General features: G+C 35.4%; 1 protein-coding gene and 1 pseudogene across 4 annotated transcripts in view; both read right to left on the bottom strand.

Moving 5' to 3' along the window:
• Positions 1–25,294, bottom strand: part of HECW1 (HECT, C2 and WW domain containing E3 ubiquitin protein ligase 1) — a 548,017-nt gene that overhangs the window by 351,069 nt on the left and 171,654 nt on the right. The window lies entirely within an intron of this gene.
• LOC117012072 (axin interactor, dorsalization-associated protein-like) lies at positions 7,515–8,658 on the bottom strand (annotated as a pseudogene).

Here is a 25,294-nt window from a genome sequence, read left to right as displayed (position 1 = left end):
TAATCTTTTTGGTGGATTCTGTAAGATATTTCTAATTTTTCACTGTTGTAAATATAATACTACAAGTAAACAACTTACACCTTTTTCTTTACACCAACATGTGAGCATTTTGTAATGCTATTCTCTAAGGTCTCCGATAACTCAGTCATACTATTGATGCATCCTGCGATACTACTGCTAATGCATATGGACTCAACATATTTTCATTGTCCTTTGCATTTTTTTGAGTGCTTGTCTCAGCGTATCTTCAACAGGATTGAGTAGTATTGGTTTTAAAACTTTTAGTTTGATAGAAATAAATAGTAGAGTATTTTTCATTAATTCATATTTAGTTTTTTAGTATGGCTTAATATTTCTCACTGGTTTAATAATCTTTTATATGTGTGACTCACACCTATCAGAGTGATACATTTTGCTCAGTAAATATATAATAAATGAATAATTGTTGGAGAGATGACTTGTGTCTTTTCTATTTTTAATAGGATTTTACTGCTTTTGTTATCATAAAAGTGTATTTTACTATTTCTTTTACATAATGAGGATATCCACACTTTTCTATAAATATGACAAGATTTTCTTATATTTACTTGTCTTTTCATTTTGTTTATGGTATTTTTTAAAACTTACAGAGAATTTAACATTTTTATATTGGTAAATATCCAGATTTCTTTTCCATTGTTATTCTGTTATTTATGCTTAAAAGATCTCTCTCTCTCTCTCCAACTCCAGATAATAGTCATCCAAATTTTCTTTTGATTTTTATGATGTCACATTTTATATTTAACTAAAATCTATTGGGTACTGGGGTAATGGCTAAAGGGGCATATATATATTTTTTCAAAGTCATTATTTAATTTTATGAGTAATACTTATTGTGTAATATTCTCTTTACTCAGAGGTTTTATTCCATCACTATTATAAACAAAATTTATATTCAGGTCAATTTCTGGTCTATTTATTAATATATAGTTCCACTGATCTTCCATTATATTACTGTACTAATACCACACCATCTCAATTACTTTATAACATATTCACATTAAACTAAACATCCATACTTCTTTCCCCAAAGTTTCTTGATTATGTTGCCCCATTTAATCTTCTAGAAAATTTCTGGAATTGTTTAGAGAAATATATTAAATATAGATTAAATATAATATACTATAACCTATACCAGGGGTGCCCAAAAAATGTATACACATGACGTGTATTCATCTTTTGTTATTGGTATATATTGAGTATTACAATTTTAATGCAGTTTTTCCCTTTCTTAAAATGTGTATACATTTTTTTGGCACCCACTATATATAGTTATATTTATATAAATCTATGTCCTTGGGATTTTAGATTTGCATCCAGCCTGTATATTAATTTGTGAAGAACTGAAGTTATATAAAGTTCAGTATTTCCATCCCCGCCACATGACATACCTTTCAATATATTCCAATCTTTTATGTCCCTCAGTGAAATTTTATATTTTTCTTCAGAGAATTTTCATGGACTTTTAAAAATTATTTCTAGGTATTTTATAATAGGGTTTTCTTCCCCTCATATTTTCCAACTTAATATCACTGGTTTAGATGAAATCTATTGATATTTATTATATTTATTTAGTGTTGCTATATTACCTAACTCTAATTATAATATTATTTCAATTGAATCACTGTAGCTTATCAGTTTGATAATTAGACATTTGCAAATGTTATATTGATTTCTTCTAATATTTATGTTTGTTTTTGTAGATTTTTTAGCCAGCCTCCTAGATGACTCCCAATGATCTTCAACACCTGATGTTACAAAGTGCCCTTCCGCCCTGAGTCAGAGCTGGTCTTTGTGATGGATAGAATATTATAGCAGCGACAGTGTGTGACTTCTCAGGCTAAGCTGTAAAGGCATTGCAGCTTCCAATTTGGTCTCCTAGCTCACTTGCTCTGGGAAAAAGCAGCTGCCATACTGTGATGATGCACGAGCAGTGTGTTTACTGTATTTCTCAATCTTGCTTTAGACTTTGAGCAGGATAATTTTTTATTGTGGAGGCTGTCCTATGCATTGTAGGGTTCCTGGCTTCTACACATCAGATGCCAATTACATCCACCCAATTGTGAAAGCAAAAAAATGCTTCCAGACATTGCGAGTTGTCCATTTGGGGCAACCTGTTCCCACTCCCCAGTTAAGAACCACTACTTTGTTTTCTTGGCTACATTAGACCAATTATGTATTATCAGACAGCTTAGACTTTTGATAGCAGGTATAAGTACTCCAGAAATGCTCCACTGTTCTATATATTGGTTATTCCTTTTACTTGGTGTATTCACAAATGGGTGATCCTGCCCTTTCTACTCATTTATTTTCTTTAGCTCTCCAAGTATTCTCTGTATTCCTTCACAACTATATTGAAATTGTCTTCCTAATCTAAATTTGTTCCAACTTTTAATTTCATGTAACCTTAAAATAAAGTGTTTTACTATGTTGGGGAAATGCCAAGGGAAAACAGTAGATGGGTGCCCAGACTGAATTCTCATAGAAAACCCCTGGAGGAAATGGAATTCACATTGAGACCTGAACGAGCTTATCAGGTAAAGTGTGTGAGACTGTAGGCAATGCGAAACTGTTACAGGAAAAAAGAGCTTATGTGAAGGTTCTGTGGCCAGTGGACACATGGCACATTCCAGTTGTACTGAATCTAGTACAGCTAAAATATAGAATGTTCCTAGCATACTTGTTGTAGGAGTATGAATAAATGGTGCATGAATGACAAGAAAATTGGAAAAGTAAATAGAAACCCCATAAAAGAGTGTGCTAGAGGGATTCAAGGGATATTTAAATAGTAGGTTGTCAGAATTATATTAAAGATAAGATTTCAATGGTGAAGGAAATAATGGCACTAAGAGTTCAGGCTTGAACAAATGGGGAAATGGTGGAGTCATTTACTTTAAAAAAATGAACCCAGGAAGATGACACATTTTGAGTTTGGAGTGCCTGGGGGATATCAAGTGGAAAGGCCTAGAGGATAGTTAGATATATGACTCTGGCTCTCAGATCTCCCACTGGAGAAACAGATTTGGGATTCATCACCATGTACTAGGGTTTCAAAACCTCAGCACTATTGATATTTTGGGCCAGATAATTCTTTGTTATGGGCGCCATCCTGTGCAATGCAGGATGTTTAGCAGCATCCCTGGCTTCTATTGACTAGATGCCAGTAGCAACCTCCTGAGTTGTAACAACCAAAATGCGTCTCTGGATATTACAAATATACCCTTGGGGTCAAAATCACTCCCTGATGAGAACCACTGGGTTCATAGCTAATAAAGGAGCAAATCTTTGATTCAAATCCTGGTGACCTGGCTCTAAACTACAACCCTTAACCACCCAAACTATGAGCAAGAGTCCCCTCATTACACACTGTAATAGCACATTGCGCATCTCCTGTGAACATTTGTCTCAGTCAGTTAGGTAATTAATTTTGTCATTAGTTGCATATGTCTGTTTTCCCCAATAGAAAGTAAGCTCCCCGAGGGAAGGGACCAAGTATACAGCATGTTTAGCAAGGTGCCTTACACACTGGAGAGACTCAACAAATATTTTTAAAATATTTAAAGAGACAGTGACACCTATATTTATGAAAGATGTTGGTCTCTCGTTTTCTTACTTTAAGATGTACTTACAGATTTGGACACTGATTATGAGAACTTCAAAAAATGAAGTGGTGTTTATCTTTATTCTTCTCTGATAATAATCATGTGAATTATGTTATTTCTTAAGGTTTATAAATATCCATTTGTAAAGTGGTATGGTTCTGGAACTTTTAATAGGTATTCTCTGGCAGGTTTTATAACTTATTTTATAACTTTAGCATTTTGCGATTTTCTATTTCATAACTGGTAATTTCCCTTTTCTAAGATATTAATTTGATCCCTTTTACTCGCATCTACCACACCCCTACACCCTTACCCTCTGGTAACCACTAAACTGTTGTCTGTGTCTATGAGTTTTTGTTTCTCATTTGTTTGCCTTGTTCTTTTGTTGTTTTCAGTTTTATATACCACATATCAGTGAAATCATATGGTTCTTAACTTTTTCTCTCTGATTTATTTTGCTAAGAATAATAATCTCAAGATCCATCCATGTTATCGCAAATCCTTTGTTTAGTTTATGTGGTGTTACCACATTGATTGATTTGTAGATATGAACTATCTTTGCATCCCTGGAAAAAATCCCACTTGATTATGGTGTAAGATCCTTTTAATGTATTGTTGAATTCAGTTTCTTAATATTTGTTTTTAATTAAAGTTTATTGGGGTGACAATTATTAGTAAAGTTATATAGATTTCAGGTGTACAATTCTGCATCACATCATCTATAAATTACATTGTGTGTTCACCACCCAGAGTCAGTTCTCCTTCCATCACCATATATTTGACCCCCTTTACCCACCTTCCCCCCTTACCCTCTGGTAACCATTAAACTATTGTCTGTGTCTATGAGTTTTTGTTTCTTCAATTGTTTGTCTTGTTCTTTTGTTTTCAGTTTTATATACCACATATCAGTGAAATCATATGGTTCTCTGCTTTTTCAGTCTGACTTATTTCTTTTAGTGTTATAATCTCAAGATCCTTCCATGTTGTCGCAAATGGTACTATTTCATTTTTTCTTATGGCAGAATAGTATTTCATTGTGTATATATACCACATCTTCTTTATCTAATCATCTATTGAAGGACATGTTGGTTGTTTCCATATCTTGGCCACTGTAAAAAAAGTTGCAATATATATATTCACGGTTAAATGCTTTTAGATATTTTGGGGGTAGATACCCAGGAGAGGAGTTGCTGGATCATATGATAATTCTATTTTTAATTTTTTGAGGAAACTTCACTCTGCCTTCCATAGCGCCTGCACTAGTCTGCATTCCCAACAGTGTATGAGGGTTCCTTTTTCTCCACAGCCTCTCCAACACTTGTTATTATTTGTCTTGTTGATGATAGCCATTCTAACTCGGGTGATGTGATATCTCATTGTGGTTTTTATTTGCCTTTCTCTGATGATTAGTGATGTTGAGCATTTCTTCATATGTCTACTTGCCATTTGTATGTCCTCTTTGGAGAAATGTCTCTTCAGGTCCTTTGTCCATTTTTTAACTGGATTGTTTGTTTCTTTGTTGTTGAATTCTATAAGTTCCTTACATATTTTGGACATTAGCCCCTATCAGAGGCATTATTTGCAAAAATCTTCTCCCATTCTGTTGGTTGCCTCTTTATTTTGTCAATGACATTTTTGCTATGCAGAAGCTTTTGAGTTTAATATATTCCCATTCATTTATTTTAGCTTTTACTTCTCTTGCCTTTAGAGTCAAATTCATAAAATGCTCCTTGAACCGAAGGTCCATAAGTTTAGTACCTATGTTTTCTTCTATGCAGTTTATTGTGTCAGGTCTTATGTTTAGGTCTTTGATCCATTTTGAGTTAATTTTGGTACATGGTGACAGATAGCAATCTAATTTCATTTTTTTACATGTGGCTTTCTCATTCTCCCAGCACCATTTATTGAAGAGGCTGTCTTTTCTCCATTGTATGTTTTTGGCTTCTTTGTCAAAAATTATCTGAATCAAATATACGGTGATGGAGGAGAACTGACTCTGGGTGATGATATATAGATGATTTATTACAGAATTGTACACCTGAAACCTATGTAACTTTACTAACAATTGTCACCCCAATAAACTTTAATTTAAAAAATGAAATTAATTTGAGTCTTTTTTTTCAGTTTTGCTTAATTTTAATAGTAGATTTTTGAGGGATAATTTTTCAATCTTCTCAGCAATATCAAACAAAAGGTACTGAGTACTCCACAGGGTAAAAAGTACTTCCAGGCACCTTTGAAAACTTGCATGACACGGAGAAATGTGGTTTTTGCCCCTTGAGGAGCTTACAGTCTCGGGGACTGACAACTCACAGTCTAAGAATCAAGTGAACAAGAAAGGAATTTTAAGGCAAATTCCTCATCCCCTCCAGGTATTGTGGATTGAATCATTTTGGAATTAATCTAATCAAGATGAGAGACAAGGCTAAATTTCTTTGAGAATTCTTTCAGGCTTATATGGTTTTTAATATCCATCTTAGTAAACAGAATTGACCTAAGACTGAAAGGAAGACTAGATCTTTTGAAGAACAAGAGTTTGAACAACTTAATTGTGGTTACTTATTTGAAAAAGCAAACATATCGAATGGTATGGCTAACGCTATTACACTAGTTTTAAAAACAGGTCAGGTACTGGCTCTTCCTTCCGTTCATGCTAGCACCAGTAATTTAAAATAGTGAATATTAAACATGTGGACTCTACATGAACCCACAGAAAGCCCACCCTAGATCTTAATGTTCTGTGTATCAAATAGCCACCTCGTGTGTACTATGGAAGTTTTATTTATGCCCAATTAAGACAAAATTAATGTTAATAGTCAAATTATAATAAGCTAATGATCCGTATATTTCCAGATGGATGAATGTTGATATATATAAATAGGAAATAAATGGCAATCCTATCTACCTATGTAAAAAAAAATAGAATAACTCCAGATTTTGCATATTCATCACTATAAGAAGAGGTATGCACGTTTTCAGGTTTCGCAATCAATTAACAGAAAAACAGCAGTTATTTCTGCAGTATCTCGTTAGTAGCATCTGACTCAAATTATTTTTAGGTTACATGATTTAGAAGACATTATAAACCCATCTAAAAACTTGTAATTATTCTGAGATGGTTCCCCGTAACCCTAGAATCACTATCAAAAAGAATACCAATGTGATGTAGAAGAACAGTGAGTCAACATGACTAAAAATATGCTCGCTTTCAGAAAAACAATCTGATCATCTGGAAAAATCACAGCTACAACCTGGGAACACTCCCACATGGATACTGATCTGGCCAAGGGACATTCTAAGCAGGGAAATTACGAGATCAGGGTGAATTTAGGCCATCTCTGTGGAGCAGCTTATGAATTTCCAGACTGACCTTCTTAAACAACGAAATTGGTCCAACCCCGTCCAAGCAGTTTCATACTATCCTACCCACATCAGCCCAAAGTTTGACATTAACTTAAAACAACCAAAAGAGCATCGTGGAGCAGAAGTGAATAGATTTGTAAACTCTTTCACATTCCTATTGCTGTATTAAATTTGAAGATGAGCACATCCTACCCACAACAGTGTTGTTTCAAGAAGCAGGGCTGGAGTATAGTGGTGAATTAGAAAAGAGACTATTAACTGTATAATCAATAGAAAAGTAAAAACATGTTTCAAAACATATAATAAGTCTGTATCCAAAGGAAACTTACATATCAATGATGTGCTGGACTTTGAATTTTGTGCTACAGTTTTGCAATGGACTCACTCTGGCCTACCAGCATGGGCACAGCTTGCTTCCTGCCTCTTGAAGGGTGAATATGTTACACAGAGCTATGATGGTTTCTAGTGAGTGGTAAAATTCACAGAAGGTCCAGGTTATTTACGTCAGGGTCATTTCTTGTACAAAGTTTGATGTAGATGAACATAAAATGGTTTCTTGGTCAATAATTGCAATTTCATTCTTTTAAGTCAGTGGGTTCTTTTGTATAGTTCTATTACAAATGGTCCAGATTTAATTTCATTCATCTCTATGAAAGCAAAACACTTAGCACTGGTAAACCTTTTTTAAGGTTTGTAGTGTTTGAATTCAAAGAAGATAGCTGCACTTTTGGTTAAGTTTTCAACATGTTTCTAGAGCTCAATGTCCACCTTAAAATGAACATATGTATCTTTTTTTCTTGAAGTCACAGGAGTATCTTGCACAGGAGTTAAATCTATGCCATTCAGATAATTTACACTAACTGTGATATAGGATCAATGCACTGCCCAGCATCTTTCAGACCAATTTTCTCACTTCTGATATTTAGTGACATCATTCCTGGTTCTGATGGTAACCTTGGTAATAAAGTACTGAGAAATCTAGCATGGAGGCATCAGGAGACCTTGCCCCAGCACCACCCTCTTCTTCATCTTGTCTCCTTCAAATTTCAACTTCTGTTTTTTACTAAGTGCTAAAATTCTTTTTAAGGGGACAGGCTAACCTTCAAATGGGAATTCTTGATTATATGTAAGAATATTCTTTAGGATTGGTTTTAGCTTCTTCAGGTCCTCCAGTTTAAATTCTTGGGACTGTGTAAACTGTAAAGCTGCATTTCATAATTCCAAGCATTTTCCAATTTTGCCAATGGTTTTCTTTTATTCATAATATAGTACAGGGTGATTTGGAGGTCCTTCTCTGAGCCCGAGGAATAGGCAGACAGGCACAACCTCTCTCTGTTGTCATCACAGCCACAAATGCCTCCTTTGGTCTTCTGTGAATTCAGAATTATGTGTTGATCTCCTTTTGTAGATGTCTTGTTAATATCTGATACTTGTCTATCATTTCCACCAGCTGGCCCCAAAAGTCCAAGATCTTGGTGCCTCTCCGAAAACTAGCACCTCAGCACAGCAGCAGGTCCTGGGTCACTTCTGACTGGCCGATCCTCACTCTGTCTTCTTCCACCCCTACAACACCAAAACCAGGCTCTAGGATGCCATCCTCCCCTAGCAGGGCCCTGATATTAACAGGGCCAGGAGGAACCACTAACACTACCATCACAACCTGTCGAGGAGTCACCTAAGCCCATTTGTCACCACAGCCAAACTTTTTCTAATTTGATTCTTTAAAATATAGTATCAAAATTTTGAGTGTAGGACTCTGGTCAAGATGGCAAACTAGAAAGATCCTGGCTCAACTCTTCTGAGAGACACACCACAACTACAACTACATATAGAGCAACTGTCTCTGAGAGCAAACTGAGGACTAGTGGAAAAGATTCTCTACAATTAAGGATATAAAGAAAAAGCCACATCAAAATGACTAGAAGGGGCAGAGCCATGCTCTGGTCAGGACCCACACCCTTGGTGCCCCACAAGTGGAAGGAATATTACGGTTATGGAGGTCCCACCTAAAAGTGAAAGTTCCAAGACACATGCCATGCTCCTTAGCTCAAAGGTTAGCCCTAGGTAAAGGAGCCCCATGGCAGGTTTTGAGGACCAGTGAGACTTACATTAAGAGCTTAGGGGCTGAGGAATACTGAGTTTCCACTCTTAAAGAGCCCACACACAAACTTGCTCCAAGCCCAATGCAGAGGTAGCAGTTTGAAAAGTTCTTGGGTCTTATGTAAAAAAGATATACTGTCTAATTTTGTGGTATGTGCTAGAGGGAAAAAGATCTTTTGAACCTTCCTCTGAAGATGGAGGCACTGGCAGGTGCCATTTTTCCTTGTTTTTTTCACTCTACCTAGCCTGCCCCGTACTGACCAGCATCAGTTCTGACGCTCTCCATCAACCTGCTGTTTGCCCCATTCTGCAGTTCCCCTGACAACCTACTCATCCCAACCTGCCTATCCTGCCAGTGTACACCAAAGCCACTCCAAAGAAGTTCCTTACTGCCCAGCACCTGGCAGCCACCCACATCAGAGACCTGGACTGCACACCACCACATCAACAGCAGTTGCAGATGAACCCTGAAACCAGATGAGCTGGGGATCTCCCCTGCACCACAGCATTCCGGGAGCTGTTTTGGCCAGGACTTGCAGCCAGCTAAGCCTGGGGCCAGCCCTGCCCACCAGCACACCCACAACAATTGTGGCATGACCACAACAGAAAGGTGCAAGCAGTCCACACAGGGATACCCCTATAGCAGCTGACTCTGGTGACAAGGAGGAATTGTGCTACTGGCCCCAAAGTACAGACACCTTCTACATAAGGCCACTTTTTCAATACTGTAAGATGTAACTGATATACCTAATACACAGAAACAAATACAGAGACTTAGACCAAATGAGGAGGAAAAGGAATACGTGCAAAATGAAAGAATATGACAAAACTTTAAGAAAAAAATAAACAAAATGAAGATAAGCAATCTATCAGATAAAGGGTTCAAAGTAATGATTATAAAGCTGCTCACCAAACTTAGGAGAGGTATGGATGAACACAAAGAGAACTTCAATAAACACATAGAAAATATTAAAAAGAACCAATTGGAACAGAAGACTACAATATCTGAAATTAAAAAAAAAAAATGTACTAGAGGGAAGCAACAGCATATTAGATGATCTAGGAGAATGGAAGATAGGGAGTAGAAATCACCCAATCAGAACAGCAGAAAAGAAAAAGATTCAAAAATAAGTGAGGAGACTATAAAGGACCTCTGGGAAAATATTCACATTAGAAGGGTCGCAGAAGGAGGAGAGAGAGAGAGAAAATTATTTAAAGATATAATGGCTGAAAAGTTCCCTAACCTGGTGAAGGAAACAGACATACAAGTCCAGAAATCAGAGAAAGTCCCTAACAAGATGAACCCAAAGAGACCCACACAGAGACACATCATAATTTAAATGTCAAAATTTGTAGACAAGAGAGAATCTTAAAAGCAGCAAGAGAAATACAACTAGTTATGTACAATGGAACACCCATTAAATGATCAGCTCATTTTCAGCAGAACTTTGCAGGCTGAAAGGGAGTGGCAAGATATTTTTAAAGTGTTGGAAAAGAAAACAACCTACAACCAATAATACTCTACCCAGAAAGGTTATCATTCAGAATTGAAGGAGAGATAGTTTCCCAGACAAGCAAGAGCTAATAGAATTCACCACCATTGGCATTACAATAAATTTTAAAGGGACTTCTTTAAGTGGGAAAGAAAAGGCCAAAGCTAGAAATAAGAAAATGTATAAAAGAAAAAAAAATGCATCAGTAAAGGCAAACATATAGTAAATGTAGTGATCAACCATTTATAATGTTAGTATGAAGGTTAAAAGTCAAAAGTAGTAAAATCATTTATATCAACAATATTTAGTTAAAGGACACATAAACACACATACACACACACACACACACACAGATGTTAAAGATGACATCAGAAACATAACGGGGGGGGGGTCTGTAAAAATGTGGTGCTTTTAGAATGCATTTAAAATTAAGCAACAGTCAACTTAAAAGATATTGGTATGTACATAGATTGTTATAAATGACTCTCATGGTGATCACAAACCAAAAACCTATAATAGATACACAAAAAAAATAAAAAGAAAGGAATCCAAACAAAACACTAAAGAAACTCACCAATCACAATGGAAGAGAGAAAACAAAAACAAAAAACAGAGGACTACATAAACAATGAGTAAACAATTAACAAAATGGCAAAAAGCACATACCTATTAATAATTATTTTAAACATAAATGGACTAACTGCTTCATTCAAAAGATATAGGGTGGTTGAAGGGATAATAAAATAAGACCTATACATATTTCACCTACCGTAGATTCACATCAGATATAGAGACACACAGACAGAAAGTGAAGAAATAGAAAAAAAATACATTTGACCAAATGGAAATGAAAAAAAAAATCTGGGGTAGCAATAATTATATCAGACAAAATAGACTTTAAAACAAAACTGTAACAAGAGACAAAAAGGCACTTTATAATGATAAAGGGATCAATTCTATAAGAGAATATAACACTTGTAAACATCTATGCATCCAACATAAGAGCACCTAAACACATAAAACAAATACTGACATAAAGAGATAAAATGACAGTCACATAACAATAGGACATAACAATATAATACTTCATTTTCATCAATGTACAGATCATCCAGACAGAAAAATCAATGAGGAAACAGGGTACTTAAACAACACATTAGGGCAGATAGACTTCATAGACACATACAGAACATCTGATTCAAAAACATTCCATCAAAAGACATGAGAAGGATGTCATTGAGAAGAATGCATATTCTTTTCAAGTACACATGGAACATTCTCTAGTACAGATTACATGTTATACCACAAAACAAGTCTCAATAAAGTTAAGAAGATTGGAATCATATCAAGAATCTTTTCCAACTACAACAGTATGAAATTAAAAATCAACTACAAGAAAACTGGAAAAACACAAACATGTGGAGGCTAAACAGCATGCTATTAAAATATCAATGTGTCAATGAAGAAATAAAAAACTATCTCCAGACAAATGAAAATGGAAACACAATGTTCCAAAATCTATGGGATACAGCAAAAGCAGTTCTAAGAGGAAAGTCAATAGAAATCCAAGTCTACCTCAAAAAACAAGAAAAATCTCAAATTTAAAAAACTAAGGGAACTAGAAGAAACAAAGAACAAACAAAGCCCCAAAATTGGTAGAAGGAAGGGAATAATAAAAATATAAAAATCAAAGCAAAAACAAATACATAGAGACAAAAATAAAACAAAAGTCAATAAAACTAACAGTTGATTCCTTGAAAAGATAAACAAAATTAATAAACCTTAGGCAGATTCATCAAGAAGAAGAAGAAAAAAGACAGGACCCAAGTAAATAAAATAAAAAAGAAGTTACAACTGACACCACAGAAATACAAACGATTATTAGAGAATGATATGAATAACTGTACAATAGCAAATTGGGCAACCTTGAAGAAACGGGTAAATTCCTAGAAACAAAGTCTTTCAAGACTGAATCATGAAAAAACAAAATCTAAACAGAATGATTATCAGTAACAAAATTGAACCAGTAATTAAAAAAATCTTCCAACAAAAAAAAGTTCAGGAACAGACACCTTCACAGGTGATTCTACCAAACATCTGAAAAAAAGTAAGACCCATTCTTCCTTAACTATGCTTAAAAAAAAAAAAAAATTTAAGAGGAAAGAACACTTTCAAGGTCAGCATCATCCTGATACCAAAACCAGACAAAGACACTTCAAAAAATAAAAATACAAGCCAATATCTTTGATCACTAACGCAAAAGTTTTCAACTCCCTCTCCTGGGTATATAACCAAAAAATCTGAAAATATTTATCTGTAAAGATATATGTGCTCCGATGTTCATTGCAGCTTTATTTACCGTGGCCAAGACATGGAAACAACAAAAGTGTCCTTTGATAAATGATTGGATAAAGAAGTTGTGGTATATATACACAATGAAATACTATTCTGCCATAAAAAAAAGAAGAAATAGTACCATTTGCAACAACATGGATGGATCTTGAGATTATTATGCTGAGTGAAACAAGTCAGACAGAAAAAGTCGAGAACCATATGTTTTCACTGATACGTGGTATATAAAACTGAAAACAACAAAAGAACAAGACAACAAATGAAGAAACAAAAACTCATAGACACAGACAATAGTTTAGTGGTTACCAGAGTGTAAGTGGGGAAGGTGGTGGTTGATGAAGGTAAAAGAAATACAATATATGGTGATGGAAAGATAACTGACTCTAGGTGGTGAATACACAATATGATATATAGATGATGTATTACAGAGTTGTATACCTGAAATCTATGTAACTTTACTACAATTGCCACCCCAGTAAACTTTAACTAAAACAAATATTAAGAAACTGAATTCAACAATACATTAAAAGGATCAAGTGGGATTTATTCCAGGGATGCAAAGATAGTTCATATCTACAAATCAATCAATGTGGCAACACCACATAAACCAAAGGATTAAAATCATATGATCATTTCAACAGATGCAGAAAAAAACTGGATTTGATAAATCCAGCATTTATTTATTATAAAAACTCTCAACAAAATGGATATAGAGAGAACCTCAACATAATAAAGGCCATATCTGACAAATCCACGGCTAACATCATATTCAGTGGTGAAAGCTGGAAGCTTTGTCTCTAAGAATTTTTTTCTCTGAGAAAGAAAACGAAGGAGGCCCACACTCACCACGTTTATTCAACAAAGTATTAGAAGTCCTAGCCACAAAAATCAGACAAGAAAAATAAATAAATGGATTCATATTGGAAACGAAGAAGTGCAACTGTCAATATTTGCAGATGACATGATACTATATATAGGAAATTCTAAAGATGCCACCAAAAATTATTCGAACTAATACATGAATTCACTAAAGTGGCAGGATACAGAATTAATATACAAAATTGTGTTGCATTTCTATACACCAATAAGAAACTATCAGAAAGAAAAATCAAGAAATCAATTCCATTTACAATTATAACAGAAAAGAATAAGATACCTAGGAATACATTTAACAAAGGCGGGGAAAAACCTGTAGTCTGAAAACTATAACATTGATAAAAGAAATGGAAGATGACATAAATAAATGGATGGACATACCATGCTCATGGAATGGAAGAATAAGTATTGTTAAAATGTCAATACTATTCAATCTACAGATTCAGTACAATCCCTATGAAAATACCAATGGCATTTTTTCACAGAACTAAAACAAATAATCCTAAAGTTTGTATGGAACCATACACACACAAAAAAACAAAAAAAGCAAAACAAAACAACAACAACAACAACAACAACAACAAAACACCCCAGAAATCCAAAGCAATCTTGAGAAACAAGAACAAAGTTGGAAGTATCATACACGGGAATTTCAAACTATATTACAAAGCTTTAGTAGCCAAAACAGTATGGTACAGGCACAAAAACAGAAACAATGGAAAAGAATAGAGTTCCAGGAAATAAACCACATTTAGATAGTTAATTTATGAAAAAAAGGCAAGAATATACAATGGAGAAAAGACAGTCTCTTCAATAAATAGTGTTGATAAAACTAGACATTTATATGCAAAAAGAAAAGAAAAGAAAACAAAAGGAAAGAAAAACTGTCCCACTTTCCTGCACCATATACAAAAATAAATTCAAAATGGATTAAAGACCTAAATGTAAGACCAGAAACCGTAAAACATAGGCAGTAAACATTGACCTAAGAAACTTTTTTTGATATATCTCCCCATTCAAGGACAACAAAAGCAAAACTAAACAAATGGGATTACATCAAAAAGTTTTTGCACAGCAAATGAAACCATCAACAAAATGAAAAGGGAAACCATTGAATGGGAGAAGATACTCGCAAATAATGTATCTGATAAGGAGTTGATATCCAAAATATATAGGAACCTCATACAACTCAATAACAAAAACACAAATAATCTGATTTAAAAATGGGCAAAGACTTGGATAGACATTTTTTCCAAAGAAGACTTCCAAATGGCCAACTGGCACATGAAAAGATGTGCAACATCAGTAATCATCAAGGAAATGCTACTCAAAAACAACCACAATTGATGAGTGGTAATAAGAGGTACAAACTTCCAGTTATAAAATAATAAGTCAGGGGAAATATAGTCAATAGTATGGTAGTAACTTTTTATGGTGACAGATGGTTACTAGATTTATTGCAATGATCACTTTGTAAGATATATAAATGTTGAATAACTACATTGCATACCTGAAACTCATTTAATATATGTATGTCAACTACACTTGAATTAAAAAAAAATACTTGAATGTAAAAATTTATGTTAATATATTTCTTTGGACTTTATGAAATTTTATATACTTTCTCTGATCTATTTATGGATATTTATTTTATCTTAATTAGATATGTAAGAATATTGTCCCCCTCAAGCAAACACTCTTAGGTTTATTTATCAATGCCACTGTTTTCCTGTATTGTTTAGTACATTGATTTCTTCTTGTATTTTCCTTATTTAATTTTTATTACTAAATTTCAGTTTATTTGATTGGGAGTTTTCTAATTTCTTCATTGGAATGCTTAGGAATTTTATTTTCTTTGATTTTCAGTAATAAAACATATCTGTATATTTTTCCTTATAAAAAATTCCAGCCATTTTTGGCAAGTTTAAATGTATAACAATAATATTGACATTTTCTAAATAGTCAAAGTTATAGATTTAATTCTTTCTTTAGCCAATAGTTGTTTTTCAATTTGAAAGTGACTTGGATTTAAAGAAACAACATTATTCTCTAAATGTATGATGATCAGAAAAGGTGACCTTAAAATTTCTTCTTTTTGAAATGTATTGAGATAATCTTTATGACCTAGTAGTATATTAAGTTTGTGCAGATGTTCTATAGATGTTTCCAATGATGATGCATTCTGTTTCTTTGTAAAATGGTCAATATAATTTAAGACTTTACTTTTGTAGAGAAGTCTTATGTTCATAGAAAAATTGAACAGAATGTACAGAGATTTCCCATACATCCCTGTCCCCACACATGCATATCTTCCCCCATTATCAGAATCCCCAACAGAGTGGTACATTTGTTACAATTGATGAACCTACATTGACACATTGTCATGCAGGGTGTCATGCGGGATCTCTGGTCCCGCTCCCCACATAAGAACCAGGATATCGTGAGCCAAAAAGGAACATCCATGGAGCCATAGATAGGGGAGTCATACCACTATATTCTCTCTGGCAGCCAGTCAAGACACATGCAGTAGGATCCACACGATCCGCAGTCTGCCATTCACTTCTCCTGCCTACCAACCAACCAACCAATCAACAGAGCCCAGCAGTTACATCAGTAGCCCACTGGCTAACTGGTTACAGCTGATGGCCAACCAATCATAGTCGATGGTCATTCACCACCCGAGCCAGCACCTCCCCACGCGAGGCCCAGAGCCTGGAAACTGCCCTATGGGACTCTGTCCTCACACACATCATTCTCCTCAGAGTGCATAGTTTACAGTGGAGTTTACTCTTGGTGTTTTACATTCTATGGGTTTGGACAAATTATAATGATATGTATACAACATTAGATACTAGAGTATTTTCCCAGCTAAAAGATCATCAGTGCTCCACCTATTCATTCCTCCCCTCACCAACCCTTAGCAACCATTGGTCTTTTTACTGTCTCCATAGATTTGCCTTTTCCAGAATGCTATATACATGGAATTATACTGTCTGTAGCTTTTTCTGATTGATTTCTTTGATTTAGCAAAATGTATTTAAGGTTCATACATGTATTTTCATGGTTTGATAGATCATTTATTTTTAGTACTGACTAACATTCCATTGTCTGATTGTACCACCGTTTATTTATCCATTCAGCTCTTGAAAGACATCTTGGCTGCTTCCAAGCTTTGGCAATTATGAATAAAGCTGACATAAAGAGATTTCTGTGCATATATAAGTTTTCAACTCATTTGTTTAAATACCAACAAGTGCAATTGCTGAATCCTTTCATAAAGATATCTTTAGTTTTGTAAGAAACTGTCAAACTGTCTTTCAAACTGAACATACCATTTTACATTCCCACTAGCAATGGATGAGTGTTCCTGTTGCTCCACATCCTCACCAGCTTTTGGTGTTGTCAGTGTTCTGGATTTTAGCCATTCTAATAGGTGTGCAGTGATATCTCATTGCTGTTTTATTTTACATTTCCCGATGACATATAATGTGGAGTATCTTTTTATATGATATTTGTGATCTGTATAACTTCCTTTACTGAGGTGGCATTTAAGGTATTTGGCTCATTTTAAAATCAGGTTGTTAGTTTCTTATTGTTGAGATTTAAGAGTTATTTGTACAGTTTTAGATAATAGCCTTTTATCACATGTGTCTTTTACAGATATTTTCTCTCCATCTGTGGCTTGTGTTCTCATTCTCCTGACATTGTCTTTTACAAAGAAGATTTTAAGTTTAATGAAGTCCAGCTTATCAGTTATATATTTCATGGATCATACCTAAGGGGTTATATTTAAAAAGTCATCACCATACCATACAAGGTCATATACATTTTCTCCTATGTTAGTTTTATAGTTCTGAATTTTACATTTAGGTCTATGATTCATTTTGAGTTAATTTTGTGAGGAGTGTAATGTCTGTATCTAGATACAACTTTCTTTGCATGTGAATGTCCAGTTCCACCGCCATTTATTGAAGAGACTAAATTTGTTCAATTGTGTTACCATTGTTCTATTGTCAAATATCAGTTGACTATATTTATTTATAAAAATCAGTTGATTATATGGGGATCTATTTCTGGCCTCCTGTTTTATTCCATTGATCTATTTTTTATTCTTTCATCAATACCATACTGTCTGGAATAATACAGCTTTATAACAAGTCTTAAAATCGCATAGTGTCAGTCTTCTAATTTTATTCTTCTCCTTCAATACTGTGTTTACTATTCTGGGTCTTTTGCCTCTCTGGGATTTTGCTTCTTTGCTGGGATTTTGACTGGGGTTGCATTGAAGTTATAGTTCATGTAGGAAAGTATTGACATCATGACAATATTGAGCCTTCTAAACCATAAACATAGAATATATCTTCATTTATTTAGTTCACCTTTGATTTCATTTATAAGAGTTCTGTAGCTTTCTCCATTAATATTTTGTAATATTTTGTAGGTTTATATCTGGGTTTTTTTGTGCTATTGAAAATGGTGTTGTATTTTTACTTTCAAATTCGACTTGTTCAGTGTTGATATATAGGAAAGTGATTAATTTTATACACTGACCTTGTATCCTACAACCTTGCTATAGTAACTCTTTAGTTCCAGTTTTTTTGTTGATTTTTGGATTTTCTACATAGACAACCATGTCATCTGTGAACAAAGACAGCTTTATTTTTTCATTCCCAATCTGTATCTTTTTGTTTAGTTTTCTTGTCTTGTTGCATAAGCTATAATGTCCAGTATGATATTGAAAAAGAGTGGTAAGAGGGGACAACCTTGATTTTCCTGATCTTTGTGAGAAAGCTTTGAATTTCTCATCATTAAATTTGATGTCAGCTGTAGGTTTTTGTAGATACTCTTTATTAAGTTAAAGAAGTTCTCTATTCCTAGTTTACTGAGAGTTTTTATCATGAAATGAAGTTGGCATAATACCCTCTAGGTCCATCCATGTTGTTGCAAATGGTAAGATTTCATTCTTTTTTACGGTGGAGCAATATTACATTGTATATATATGTACCCCAACTTCTTTATCTATTCATCTATCAATGGACATATCATGACTAATGTAAATAGTGATGCAGTGAACATAGGGATGCATATACCTTTTTGAATTAGTGTTTTGGATTTCTTCAGAAGTGGAATTGCTGAGTCAAACGGTAGTTGTAATTTTAATTTTTTGAGGAACTTCCATACTGTTTTCCGTGGTGGCAGTCCCACCAACAGTGCACAAGGGTTCCCTTTTCTCCACATCCTTGCCAACACTTGTTTGTTGGTTGCTTTTATTTTAATTGGGGTGACAATTGTTACTAAAATTACATAGATTTCAGGTGTGCAATTCTGTATCACATCATATATAAATTACATTATGTGTTCACCATCCAGAGTCAGTTCTCCTTTCATCACCACATATTTGATCCCCCTTACCCTCATCTCCCACCCCCCAACCCCCTTACCCTCTGGTAACCACTAAATTACGTTCCCCAGATTAATTTTCAAACCCCGTGGCCATCTTGTGGTTACTGATTGTTTTCTAATCCCCTCACCTTCCCCTTTACCCACCCGACCATCTAGCAACCCTCAGTTTTTCCTCTTTGTCTCCAAAACTGTTTCTGATTAGTTCATTCACTTATTCTTTTCTTTAGATTCCGCATATAAGTGAGATCGTATGGTACTTATATTTCTCTGTCTGACTTATTTCACTTAACATAATGTTCTCTAGGTCCATCCATGTTGCTGCAAATGGCAAGATTTCTTTCTTCTTTATGGCTGCGTAATACTCCATTGTATAAATATACCACAGTTTCTTAATCCAGTCATCTACCGATGGGCATTTCGGTTGTTTCCATGTCTTAGCTATTGTGTATAGTGCTGCAATAAACATAGGAGTGCATAAAGATTTTTGAATTGGAGTTTTGGATTTCTCCGGATAGATACCTAGGAGTGCAATTACTGGATCATAGGGTAGTTCCATTTTCAGATTTTTGAGATACCTCCATACTGTTTTCCATAGTGGCTGCACCAATCTGCAATCCCACCAACAGTGCACAAGCGTTCCCTTTCCTCCACAGCTGCGCCAGCACTTGTTGTGCGTTGATTTATTGATGATAGCCATTTTGACTGGGGTGAGGTGGTATCTCATTGTGGTTTTTATTTGCATTTCTCTGATGGTTAGTGAGGTTGAGCAATTCTTCATATGTCTATTTGCCATCTGTATGTCCTTTTTAGAAAAATGTCTCTTCAAGTCCTCTGCCCATTTCTTAATTGGGTCCTTTGTTTTTTTGGAGTTGAGTTGAGTGAGTTTTTCATAGATTTGTGATATTAATCCCATATCAGATATTTCATTGGCAAATATCTTTTCCCATTCAGTAGGATCCCTTTTTGTTTTATTGATGGTTTACTTTGCTGTGAAAAAAATTTTTAGTTTGATATAATCCCACGTTTATTTTTTCTCTAACTTCCCTCGCTTGAGGGGATATATCAGTAAAAATCTTACTCCGGGTAATGTCTGTGAAGTTTCTTCCTATATTTTCTTCCAGGTATTTTAGGGTTTCAGATCTTACATTTAAGTCTTTAAGCCATTTTGAATTTATTTTTGTATATGGTGTAAGGAGGTGGTCCAGCTTCATTTTTTTGAATGTGTCTGTCCAGGTTTCCCAGCACCATTTATTGAATAGACTGTCTTTACCGCATCGTACATTCTTGCTTCCATTGTCGTAGATTAAATAGCCATATAGGCATGGATTTATTTCTGGACTCTCTATTCTGTTCCATTGATCTATGTGTCTGTTTTTATGCCAGTACCATGCTGTTTTGATTACTGTAGCCTTGTAGTATAATTTGAAGTCAGGTATCGTTATACCTCCCACTTTGCTCTTATTTCTCAAGAGTACTTGGCTATTCGGGGTCTTTTATGGTCCCATATAAATTTTAGGATTATATGTTCTATTTCTGTGAAAAACGTCGTTGGTAGTTTGACAGGAATTGCGTTGAATATGTATATTGCCTTAGGCAGTATGGACATTTTAACTATATTAATTCTTCCTATCCATGAACATGATATGTGTTTCCATCTATTTATATCTTCCTTCATTCCTTTCTTCAGTGTCTTATAATTTTCTGAGTACAGATCTTTTACTTCTTTAGTTAAATTTATTCCCAGGTATTTTATAGTCTTTGGGGCAATTGTAAATGGGATTGTTTTTTTAATTTCTCCTTCTGATGTTTTATTATTGGTATATACAAATGCAACTGATTTCTGAATATTAATTTTGTATCCCGCTACTTTACTAAATTCATCTATCAGCTCTAATAGCTTCTTGGTGGAGTCTTTAGGGTTCTCTATATATAGTATCATATCATCTGCATATAATGATAATTTTACTTCCTCCTTACCAATTTGGATACCTTTTCTTTCTTTTTCTTGTCTGATTGCTGTGGCTAGAACTTCCAGCACTATGTTGAATAGAAGCGGAGATAGTGGGCAACCTTGCCTTGTTCCTTATCTTAGGGGGAATGGTTTTAGCTTTTCCCCATTGAGTATGATGTTAGCTGTGGGTTTGTCATATATGACCTTTATTATGTTGAGATATGATCCCTCTATTCCCACTTTCTTAAGGATTTTTATCATAAATGGCTGTTGGATTTTATCAAATGCTTTTTCTGCATCTATTGATATGATCATGTGATTTTTATTTTTCATTTTGTTAATGTGGTGTATCACATTAATTGATTTGCGGATGTTGAACCAACCTTGCATACCACGGTTGAATTCCACTTGATCATGGTGTATGATCTTTTTAATGTATTGCTGAATTCTGTTCGCTAATATTTTGTTGAGGATTTTTGCATCTAAGTTCATTAGAGATATCGGCCTGTAGTTTTCTTTTTTTGTGGTGTCTTTGTCTGATTTTGGGATCAGGGTGATAGTGGCTTCGTAAAAAGTGTTTGGGAGTCTTCCTTCCTTCTAGATTTTTTGTAAGAGCTTGAGGAGAATAGGTGACAATTCTTTTTTGAACGTTTTGTAAAATTCACCTGTAAAGCCATCTGGTCCAGGGCTTTTGTTTGTTGGGAGATTGTTGATTACTGATTCAATTTCCGTGGTAGTAATCAGTCTATTCAGGTTTTCTGTTTCTTCTTGAGTTAGCCTTGGAAGGTTGTACGCCTCTAGAAAATTGTCCATTTCTTCCAGATTGTCAAATTTGTTGGCATATAGTTGCTTATAGTAACTTCTTAAAAATTTTGTATTTCTGCGGTGTCCGTTGTCACTTCTCCTCTTTCATTTCTGATTTTATTAATTTGAGTCCTCTCTCTCTTTTTTTTAATGAGTCTGGCTAAAGGTTTGTCGATTTTGTTTATCTTCTCTAAGAACCAACTCTTGGATTCATTGATCTTTTGTATTGTTTTTCTGGTTTCTATTTCATTTATTTCTGCTCTGATCTTTATTATCTCCTTCCTTGTGCTCCCTTTCGGCTTATTTTGCTGTTCTTTTTCCAGATCCCTTAAGTGTGAAGATAAACTGTTGATTAGTGACGTTTCTTGTTTCTTTAGGTAGGCCTGCAAAGCTATGAATTTCCCTCTTAAGACTGCTTTCGCGGCATCCTATAGATTTTGGGTCGTCGTGTTTTCATTTTCGTTTGTCTCGAGATATCTTATAATTTCTTCCTTGATCTCCTGCTTGACCCATTCATTATTTAGTAATAAGTTATTCAGCCTCCATAAATTGGTGTGTCTTCCAGTTTTTTTAGTGTAGTTCATTTCTAATTTCATAGCATTGTGATCAGAGAAGACAATTGGTATGATTTCAATTTTCTTAAATTTATCAAGACTTTTTTTGTGGCCTAACATATGGTCTATCTTGGAAAATGTTCCATGTGCGCTTGAGAAAAATGTGTATTTTGCAGCATTGGGGTGAAATGTTCTGAAAATATCGATTAGATCCAAGTGGTCCAATGTATCATTTAAGGCTGTTGTTTCCATATTGATTTTCTGTGTGGAAGACCTGTCCCTTGCTCTCAGAGGTGTGTTGAAGTCCCCTACTATGATAGTGTTACTGTTGATCTCTGTCTTTATGTCAGTCAGTACCTGTTTTATATATTTACGTGCTCCCATGTTGGGTGCATATATGTTTACAAGGTAATGTCCTCTTTTCGGATCGATCCCTTTATTATTATATAGTGCCCATCTTTATCTTTTAATATGTTCTTCATTTTTTAAAGTCTATTTTGTCAGATATAAGTATTGAAACTCCAGCTTTTTTCTCATTTCCATTTGCATGAAATATCTTACTCCAAACCTTCACTTTTAGCCTGTGTGTGTCTTTTATTCTGAGGTGAGTCTCTTGTATACAGCATATACAAGGGTCTTGCTTTCTTATCCAGTCAGCCACTCTATGTCTCTTGATTGGAGCATTTAATCCATTTACATTTAAAGTGATTATTGATAGGTACATAGTCATTGCCATTTTTAAATTTGTAGTTAGGTTGTTTTGATCTTTCTTCTATTTACAGAAGTCCTTTTACTATTTCTTGCAATTCTGGCTTGGTGGTAATAAATTCCTTTAGCTTATGTTTTTCTGGAAAGCTCTTTATCTCTCCATCAACTTTAAATGATAGCCTTGCTGGATAAAGCAATCTAGGTTGTAGGCCTTTGTTTTCCATCACTTTGAGTATCTTCTGCCACTCCCTCCTGGCCTTCAATGTTTCTGTAGAAAAATCATTTGATAGTCTTATGAGAGTTCCCTTGTATGTAACCCTCTGTCTTTCTCTTGCTGCTTTTAGGATTCTCTCTTTGTCTTTAACCTTTGCCATTTTAACTATAATGTGTCTTGGTGTGGACCTGTTTGGGTTTATCCTGTTTGGAACTCTCTGCACTTCCTGGGCTTGTATGTTGGTTTCCTTCATCAGGCTGGGGAAGTTTTCGGACTTTATTACTTCAAATATGTTCTCAATCCCTTGCTTCCTCTCTTCACCTTCTGGGATTCCTATGATGCGCATGTTGTTGCACTTGATTTTATCCCAGAGGTCTCTTAAGCCATCCTCATTGTTTTTTAGTCTTTTTTCTTTCTGTTGTTCCGTTTGGGTGATCTCTGCTACCTTGTCTTCTAAGTCGCTGATTCGATCCTCTGCTTCATCTAACCTGCTGATAATTCCTTCAAGTGAGTTCTTAATTTCGGTAATTGTGTTCTTTAGTTCTAGCTGGTTTTTCGTTGTGATTTCTACGTCCTTCTTTATGTCTTCTCTAAGCTCCTTTAACATTCTTATAACCAGTGTTCTGAACTCTGTCTCTGACAGGTTGGTTACCTCTGCTTCATTTGGTTCCATTTGTGGAGGTTTCTTCTGTTCTTTTATTTGGGACGTGTATCTTTGTTTCCCCATTCTGGCTGGCTCTCTGTGTTTGTTTTGATGTATTAGGTAGATCCCCTAGAGTTCTTAGTTCTTGCTGGGTTATCTTATGTAGTATGTGTCCTTTATATTTGACTTGCACTACGTCGTTCTTCTCCTCTGCGTGTGCTCCAAAGGTGACTCTTGTGTTGTGTATATTGTCCTGTTCAAGAAGATCTCTAATTGCTTTTTGCTTGTGAGTAGGTGGCGTTAACTCCTAGGCTGACTCGTTGTGAGACTTGGCTCTGCCTACCGCAGGGCGTTCTGCTGCGTGAGGGTTGACCACTTAAATGTGGTTTGGCCTCTGTGGGCTCTAGTGCCTACAGAGAATTCCCTCTGGGTGTATGACTTGTAGGTCAAACCTGGTAGTACTCTGGTTTGGTCTGGAGTTGGCTCTGGATATGTTGAATCTTGCGCCTCTTAAGCTGGGCCCTGGTAGGGCAGTTTCAGAACAAAGCAAATCAGCAAGCACAACAGCAACAACAAGAACAAAGAAAAAAATCAAATACATTCACATGTAAAAACACCCGATAACCCCCACTCGGCACAGGCAAAGATATCAAAGATATAAAGACAAAGCAAAACAAAACAAAACAAAACAAAAAGCAGTGCCAGTCTTGGCTTAAGCCCACCAAGTAATGTCCAGGTTGTCCTCTGCTTTACCTAAGAGCCCTCTGCTTATTGTGTAGGCAGAGCCAGTCACCTGGTGCCCAGAGTGACTTTGGGACTGTAGATTTAAATGCGTGGGCCTGAGGGGTCTGGATGATAGTTTTTACAAAGTCAGTGCAGTTTCTGCCCTTGCCTGCACATATGCCCACTGAGAGCAGCACCACCAGCCCCGTGTCCAGTACTCCTGAGTCTTAGGGCACTTCTTCGGTGTGTTTTTGTATGGGGTGGTGCGGGTGGGAAATTTCTGAGCTGCTGAATGCCCAGAGCTGCGTCTGCCTTACTGCTGATCCCTGGGCGTGTCTCTGCAGTTGTAATTGCCCTGCCCTAGGCAGGCCAGAAAGGGTGGGGGCTGGGGATGGAGGGGGTCTTCTCTCTCCCAGCCCAGCCGCGCGTCACCCTCTTCCCGCAGGCCAGAAAAGGTGGTGGCTGGGGG

Source organism: Rhinolophus ferrumequinum, chromosome 20 (assembly GCF_004115265.2).
Source record: "Rhinolophus ferrumequinum isolate MPI-CBG mRhiFer1 chromosome 20, mRhiFer1_v1.p, whole genome shotgun sequence".
In the NCBI taxonomy this organism is placed as follows: Eukaryota; Metazoa; Chordata; class Mammalia; order Chiroptera; family Rhinolophidae; genus Rhinolophus; species Rhinolophus ferrumequinum.
The sequence above is the reverse complement of the archived record's forward strand: the minus strand, read 5'-3'. Positions and strand labels throughout refer to the sequence as shown.